Here is a 6377-nt window from a genome sequence, read left to right on the forward strand (position 1 = left end):
AAAAACCACAATGCAATGATCGCAACTCAGAAATTCCCTACAGTAATTCCCTACTGTCACCTAATATCTAGTGTGTATTCCAATTTCCTCAACTGTTCCCTAAATGTCTCTCTTAGATGTTTTTTTTTTTCCTGTTCTTTACCACCTTATTGGTGGTTGTTGTTTTGACCGAGGATCTGAGGTAAATATTCTTCATTTGATTCTTATGTCTCTTTTATTTTCCAGTGGAAAGTAACTTTTATTGAGACCCCACCAGCTACAAAATCTGTTCCTGGCATTAAGCTCCTTCTTTCTTTGCAATTTGGTCTTTCTTGAGTGGTCCTATGAATGCTTTCTTCTCCTCCATGGTCTGGAAGCGGCCATGGCCAAACTTGGAGGTGGTGTCAATGAACTTAAGGTCAATCTTCTCCAGAGCTCACCGCTTCGTCTCCACCAGCAAGGACTTGCGGAGGGTAAGCACCCGCTTCTTAGTTCCCACCACACAGTTTTTCAGTATGACAAAGTCATTGGTCACTTCACCATAGTGGACAAAGCCACCCAGAGGGTTGATGCTCTTGTCAGACAGGTCATAGTCAGTGGAGGCATTGTTCTTGATCAGCTTGTCGTCCTTGATAAGGTAGCCCTGGCCAATCTTATAGATGTTCTTGCTGATCTCAGTGCAGTGATGGTAGCCTTTCTGCCCAGCGCGTGCCACGAGGGGTTTCCACGTAGCCCACAATGCTCACAACCACCATGGGTGGCGTCTCCACAATGGTCACAGCCTCCACCACCTCCTTCTTGTTCACCTTGGATCCTGGCTTGTCGACTTCCCGCTCGATGTGAGTCATCCCAGCCTTGTATCCCAGGAAGGCTGTGAGGTGGACCGACTTGGACAGGACATCCTTAAGGAAGCTCTTCACCTTCCCACGATGCCTGCTGCTGCGCCTCCAAGGCAGGAAGCCGAGGAACCCATGTCTGGGAGTGGAGAACTTTCTGTGAGACAAAATCCCGCCAGTAGAGGGATACTTATGTCTCTTTAGACTCTTTTAATCTTTTCCTCTAGAACGGTCCCCCCAAGCACTCCCCCGACACACACACTTTTTAATCATGATGTTGATTTTCTTCCTGAGTCCAGGACAGTCTTCTTGTAAAATTTCCCCTATTCTTGATGTGTCGGGTTGCTTCCTCATCCTACTGGGTAGCTTGTCCTTAGCCTGCCCCCGTATCTCCAGTAACTTGAAGGATGGGTCTAGAGGCTTGATGAGATTCAGAATGAATGTTTGGCCAAGAGCACACCCTGAGTGAGACTGTGTGTTTTATGCTGCAGCCCATCAGGAGACCCACAGAGTTGGGTAGTGTCACAATGGGTGCTATCAAGTTTGACCATTTCAGCCAAGTGTTGACCACCAGATCTCTCCATCATGAAGGTGCTTTTATCCCATGCAATTAGCAAACAACTCTGGAGAGACTGGCACATGTAGGTCCCCTGTGCCTCAACTGTCCACCCAATGGCTTGGCCCCATTGATGATCCTTTAGGATAGCAATCGTTCCATGAACAGCCCATCAGTTGTAAAATGCCTAATGGATGACTGGGAAGAAGAGAAAGGAGGGTTGAGGGAAGACACAGAGAACAAGGAATAGGGAGCTGGAAACAGGGAAGACAATTCTGAAAGCTTTGCTGAGGCCTTCCCCTATTTATATTCAACTTTTCCAGAGTCATGAGCCCTTTAAGGAAATGCTGGCCTGAAGCAATGACCAAAGAGGGTCTTCTGCACAGGCCTGCTGCATTAGCAAAAAAAGAAATGCATTTCAGTGAGTCCAGGTATCTAAATTTTGTTCTGAACTTAATCTCTGACCTTAGCCAAGAAAGAGCTAACAAATCAGGAGGATGTGTATAGCCGCACCCCAGATAGGGTATTTGGACAGCAGATTTACATGCGACAAGAAAGACGCTGTGCCCGCTCAGGGCACCTGGACCTCTTTGTACAGGGCTCGTTTATTCAGCACACCCAACAACAGGCATTCATCCAGAACTCTCAGTTCCAAATCATTGCTTCTTTCAAAGCAGTACTCGCTCCACTGTTCAGAAACAAGTTTCTTTGAAAGACACAAGTGGTCACTTTGCTGACCAGTTCAACCTATGTGTTGTCTTAGGCAAACTGTTTTCTTTCAGATTTTAGGACATTATGTGTGTCTCTATGAAGAATCTGGTGGATGCCTGCATCAAAAAGTATTTCCCATAGACTCATATACTATTTATTTATTTATTTATTTATTTATTATTATACTTTAAGTTCTGGGATACATGTGCAGAATGTGATTTGTTATTGACTCATATATTTAAACCACTTCAGTTTATCTCGAAACACATGTCTTTTAAAAGACATCCCAACATTGAAAACTTTGTTCTCTATTGCCCAGGCTGGAGTGCAGTGGCTCAGTCTTGGCTCACTGCGACCTCGGCCTCCCGGGTTCAAGCGATTCTCCTGCCTCAGCCTCCAGAGTAGCTGGGACTACAGGTGCGCACCACCATGCCCGGCTAATTTGTGTATTTTTAGTAGAGACAAGGTCTCGCCATATTGGCCAGGCTGGTCTTGAACTCCTGAGCTCAGATGATCCACCTGCCTCGGCCTCCCAAAGTGTTGGGATTACAGGCATGAGCCATCGTGCTCAGCCTGATTCTGTGGCATTCTGATTAGACTTATGACCATTAAGAGCCCTAGCCTCCAAAACAGAAATTAAAGTTTACTCCAATACACATAAGGGGCAAACAGAAACTCTCTGGCAAAGAGTTGACAATTAAGCAGGGGCAGTAAGTCTAGAAATTCTATAATACACAGCACAGCATGAGGCTGGCAGCAGGAACCTGGCAGGAGGCTGGGGGAGGGCAGGGCAGAACACTTCTCTGACTTGAAGAAGCAGAGGAGGTGTCTCCTCAGGGACTCCCCCAGGAATGGAAAATTATTCCCCACGGTGGGAACTGACTCCTGGGAAGTCTGCCAGTGCTGAGTCACCAGGTCATTATGAAAGCCTGAAGCAGGCTACTCTCCACAAGCTACAGTTTCACGACTCCCTAGAAAGGACTAGAATTATTTCAGGGTTTTTTTTTTTTCAAACCTTGTATTTTTAAAATACGTGTTTCAAAACGATGAAAATTTAAATTCACTTTAGTTTTATTGTAATGGATGCATTATTTCTAAGAAGAGGGAGAAAAGAAAATCCTATTGTCAAGCAAAAGTTCCAGCTCCTGACAGGCTGGGAATTTGGAATCACTGCCCCAGAGAAGCAAATGCTAGATAAATGCTGAATTGGCAAATTCTTCAGATGCTTTTTTTTTTTTTTTTTTAAATAAAGAACTATAGTGCCTCTTTTCAACAGTTTTACCCTATGCCTGCCTCCCAGCCTTCTGGACTCCCCCACCCCATCTTTTGTGCCTTGCCTTGTGCTACTTCATCACCAACAAATTTCTCCTCAGCCTTCCAATTCCCTCCTGCAGAAGTGGACACAAATTTGCGGGAGATTAACTTTACAGGGACGGAAAAGCCCAACTAAGCAAAACATTCTAAGCATTCAAAAGGACCTGGCCAGCAGCTCTTCATGTAAGAAATTTATTGCTAATTACACAATCTCACTATCGGTATCAGCAGTGGAGCACTTGAAGGGCAGGAAACCAATTCTGACTTTAAAAATAAAATCAGCCAGGCGCGGTGGCTCAAGCCTGTAATCCCAGCACTTTGGGAGGCCGAGACGGGCAGATCACGAGGTCAGGAGATCAAGAACATCCTGGCTAACACGGTGAAACCCCATCTCTACTAAAAAATACAAAAAACTAGCCGGGCGAGGTGGCGGGCGCCTGTAGTCCCAGCTACTCAGGAGGCTGAGGCAGGAGAATGGCATAAACCTGGGAGGCAGAGCTTGCAGTGAGCCGAGATCTGGCCACTGCACTCCAGCCTGGGCAACAAAGCAAGACTTTGTCTCAAAAAAAATAAATAAATAAATAAATAAAATTCAGAGGGGAAAAAATCAGCCTGACGCTTCTGATGCACATTAATATTGTGTGGTTTTTTTTCCTAACAGACATAATAATATTATTTCTAATAATGAAGGAGAATGGCATTATTCTTTCTTTTAGAGTGTTCAGATTTGGAATACCATTCTTTGTGTTAGGGTTTTGAAAAATTCTGTTTGAAAGTTCTATTCCCGTCCTTTCAACCATATTCTCTTTTGCTCTTCTCTTTTATCGTTAAACAAACAAACAAAACACCAAACCTGTGTCATCTCTTGCAATATCTGACATGTGACTATTAAACAAGGGGACATAGAGTTCCTGTCCTGGCTGCTGAAACAGAGCTGCTTAAATAAAACAGCCCCTTTCATTCCACTGAACCTTAAGGTCCACGATCCTAAGCCCAAATTGACAAATGGATTTCCTTCCAGCTCACCTTGAAACACCTTTGCCATCGAGAAGAACCCTTCTTCTTTGCTTCTGAACCCACAAGCGGGGCTACCTGAGGAGCAGACACATTAGTACCTTGGACCACCAAACACAGGAGCGTCCAAATTAAAGGATTGTCCATTGAAGACATAGTAAAAATAAGTAGAAAAGACAGCCCGAGAGAGGTCAGAATGGGAGCCACCACAAAGGCAGTGATGTTGGCCATCATTTCATAGTTTTCAGTAAGTTCTGTCCCCAGCACCATCCTTGTCATTAGAAGAGATGTGGGCTGGTACAAAACTGTGCAGGTCAACCTAGCAAGATATTCAGACAAGGGGAAGAGGACAAAGGGCCCACTTGCAACCACTATAAGAATTATAAATGTTATCGTAAAGGATGAAATACTCAAACTATATTACAGGATAGAAATTGCAAGTCATTTAAAGATCTAAAGAAATTAAAAAACTCATGTACTATGTGGTAGCTTTCTAAACTTGAGCTTTAAATAATTACTGCTTTATTTAAATCTTTTTTTTTTTTTCTTCTCTTTCTGCCTTTAACTTGTCTGCTTACTGCGAACGTTGAATAATAAAAAAAAAAGAGTCTTTGCATCTTCTCTTGTTTGTACCTTTGATATCAAGGAATCCCACTTTTTGGCTGAGCACAGTGGCTCACGCCTGTAATCCCAGCACCTTGGGAGTCTGAGGCGGGCAGATCACTTGAGGTTCGGAGTTTGAGACCAGCCTGGCCAACATGATGAAACCCTGTCTCTAACTAAAAATATGAAAATTAGCCAGGAGTGATGATGCACACCTGTAATCCCGGTTACTCAGGAGGCTGAGGCATGAAAGTCGCTTGAACTCAGGAGGTGGAGGTAGCAGTGAGCCAAGATCGCTCCAGTGCACTCCAGCCTGGGTGATAGAGTGAGACTCTGTCCAAAAAAAAAAAAAAAAAGAAAGAAAGAAAGAAAAGAAAAGAAAAAGTGGCCGGGCGCAGTGGCTCATGCCTGTAATTCCAACACTTTGGGAAGCCGAGGCAGGCAGATCACCTGAGGTCAGGAGTTCGAGACCTGCCTGACCAACATGGAGAAACCCCATCTCTACTGAAAGCACAAAATTAGCCAGGCATGGTGGCACATGCCTGTAATCCCAGCTACTAGGGAGGGTGAGGCAGGAGAATCATTGGTACCTGGGAGGCAGAGGTTGCGGTGAGCCGAGATCATGCCATTGCACTCCAGCCTAGGCAACAAGAGCGAAACTCCATACCAAAAACAATAATAATAATAATAAATAAATAAATAAAAAGAAAAAGCAATCCCACTTTGCAAACTGGTCAGCGAGAACTTCCAGGAGCAGACAACACTGCAACCTTGGCAAGTGTCAAGGCCCTGGGATCAGGCTGCTGAGATTCAGTCCTGACACTGAACTAGGCAAGTGGTTTAACCTCACTCTACCTCAGTTTCTTCACTGGCTAAATGGGGACAATCAGTACACCTATCTCACGCCAAGTCAATTAAATTAAAGAATCCAGGCAAAGTGTTCAGCACCGTGCCTGAGAGCCAATCCTGACTGTTACGATGATGACGGGCATCGCTATCTCCATGTGCCCCCCAGGCAATCCCAGCTCATCTCTGAGCATTTCCTCTGCTTCTCCTGAAGAGCTCTGGACAAAGGCAAAGGAACGTCCTCCTCTGAGAGGGAAGCTTTGGCTGTCAAATAAATAAAATATGGAATCACAAATAATTAAATAACAATTTGAAAAAAGAATGTCGACATTCACGCTAGGGGTGATCTGGTCCAATTGTTACTGGAATGTTTATGTTCCATGTACTGTATTTTTGTATTTGTTCAGTTTATTTATTTATTTATTTATTTATAGAAATAAAGTATTTGAGGCTATATTTGCAGGCTTAAAATGCCTTTTTTTTTGCTTACAGAGGAAACAAGTTTGCTTCAAAATCTG

The 6377-nt window shown here is 44.1% G+C and overlaps 1 pseudogene; it reads right to left on the bottom strand.

The window, feature by feature from the left end:
- Positions 1–222: 222 nt before the first annotated feature.
- On the bottom strand, positions 223–6005 carry LOC126952279 (60S ribosomal protein L3-like; annotated as a pseudogene).
- Between the last annotated feature and the right edge of the window lie 372 nt (positions 6006–6377).

Source organism: Macaca thibetana, chromosome 4, assembly GCF_024542745.1.
Source record: "Macaca thibetana thibetana isolate TM-01 chromosome 4, ASM2454274v1, whole genome shotgun sequence".
Classification (NCBI taxonomy): domain Eukaryota; kingdom Metazoa; phylum Chordata; class Mammalia; order Primates; family Cercopithecidae; genus Macaca; species Macaca thibetana.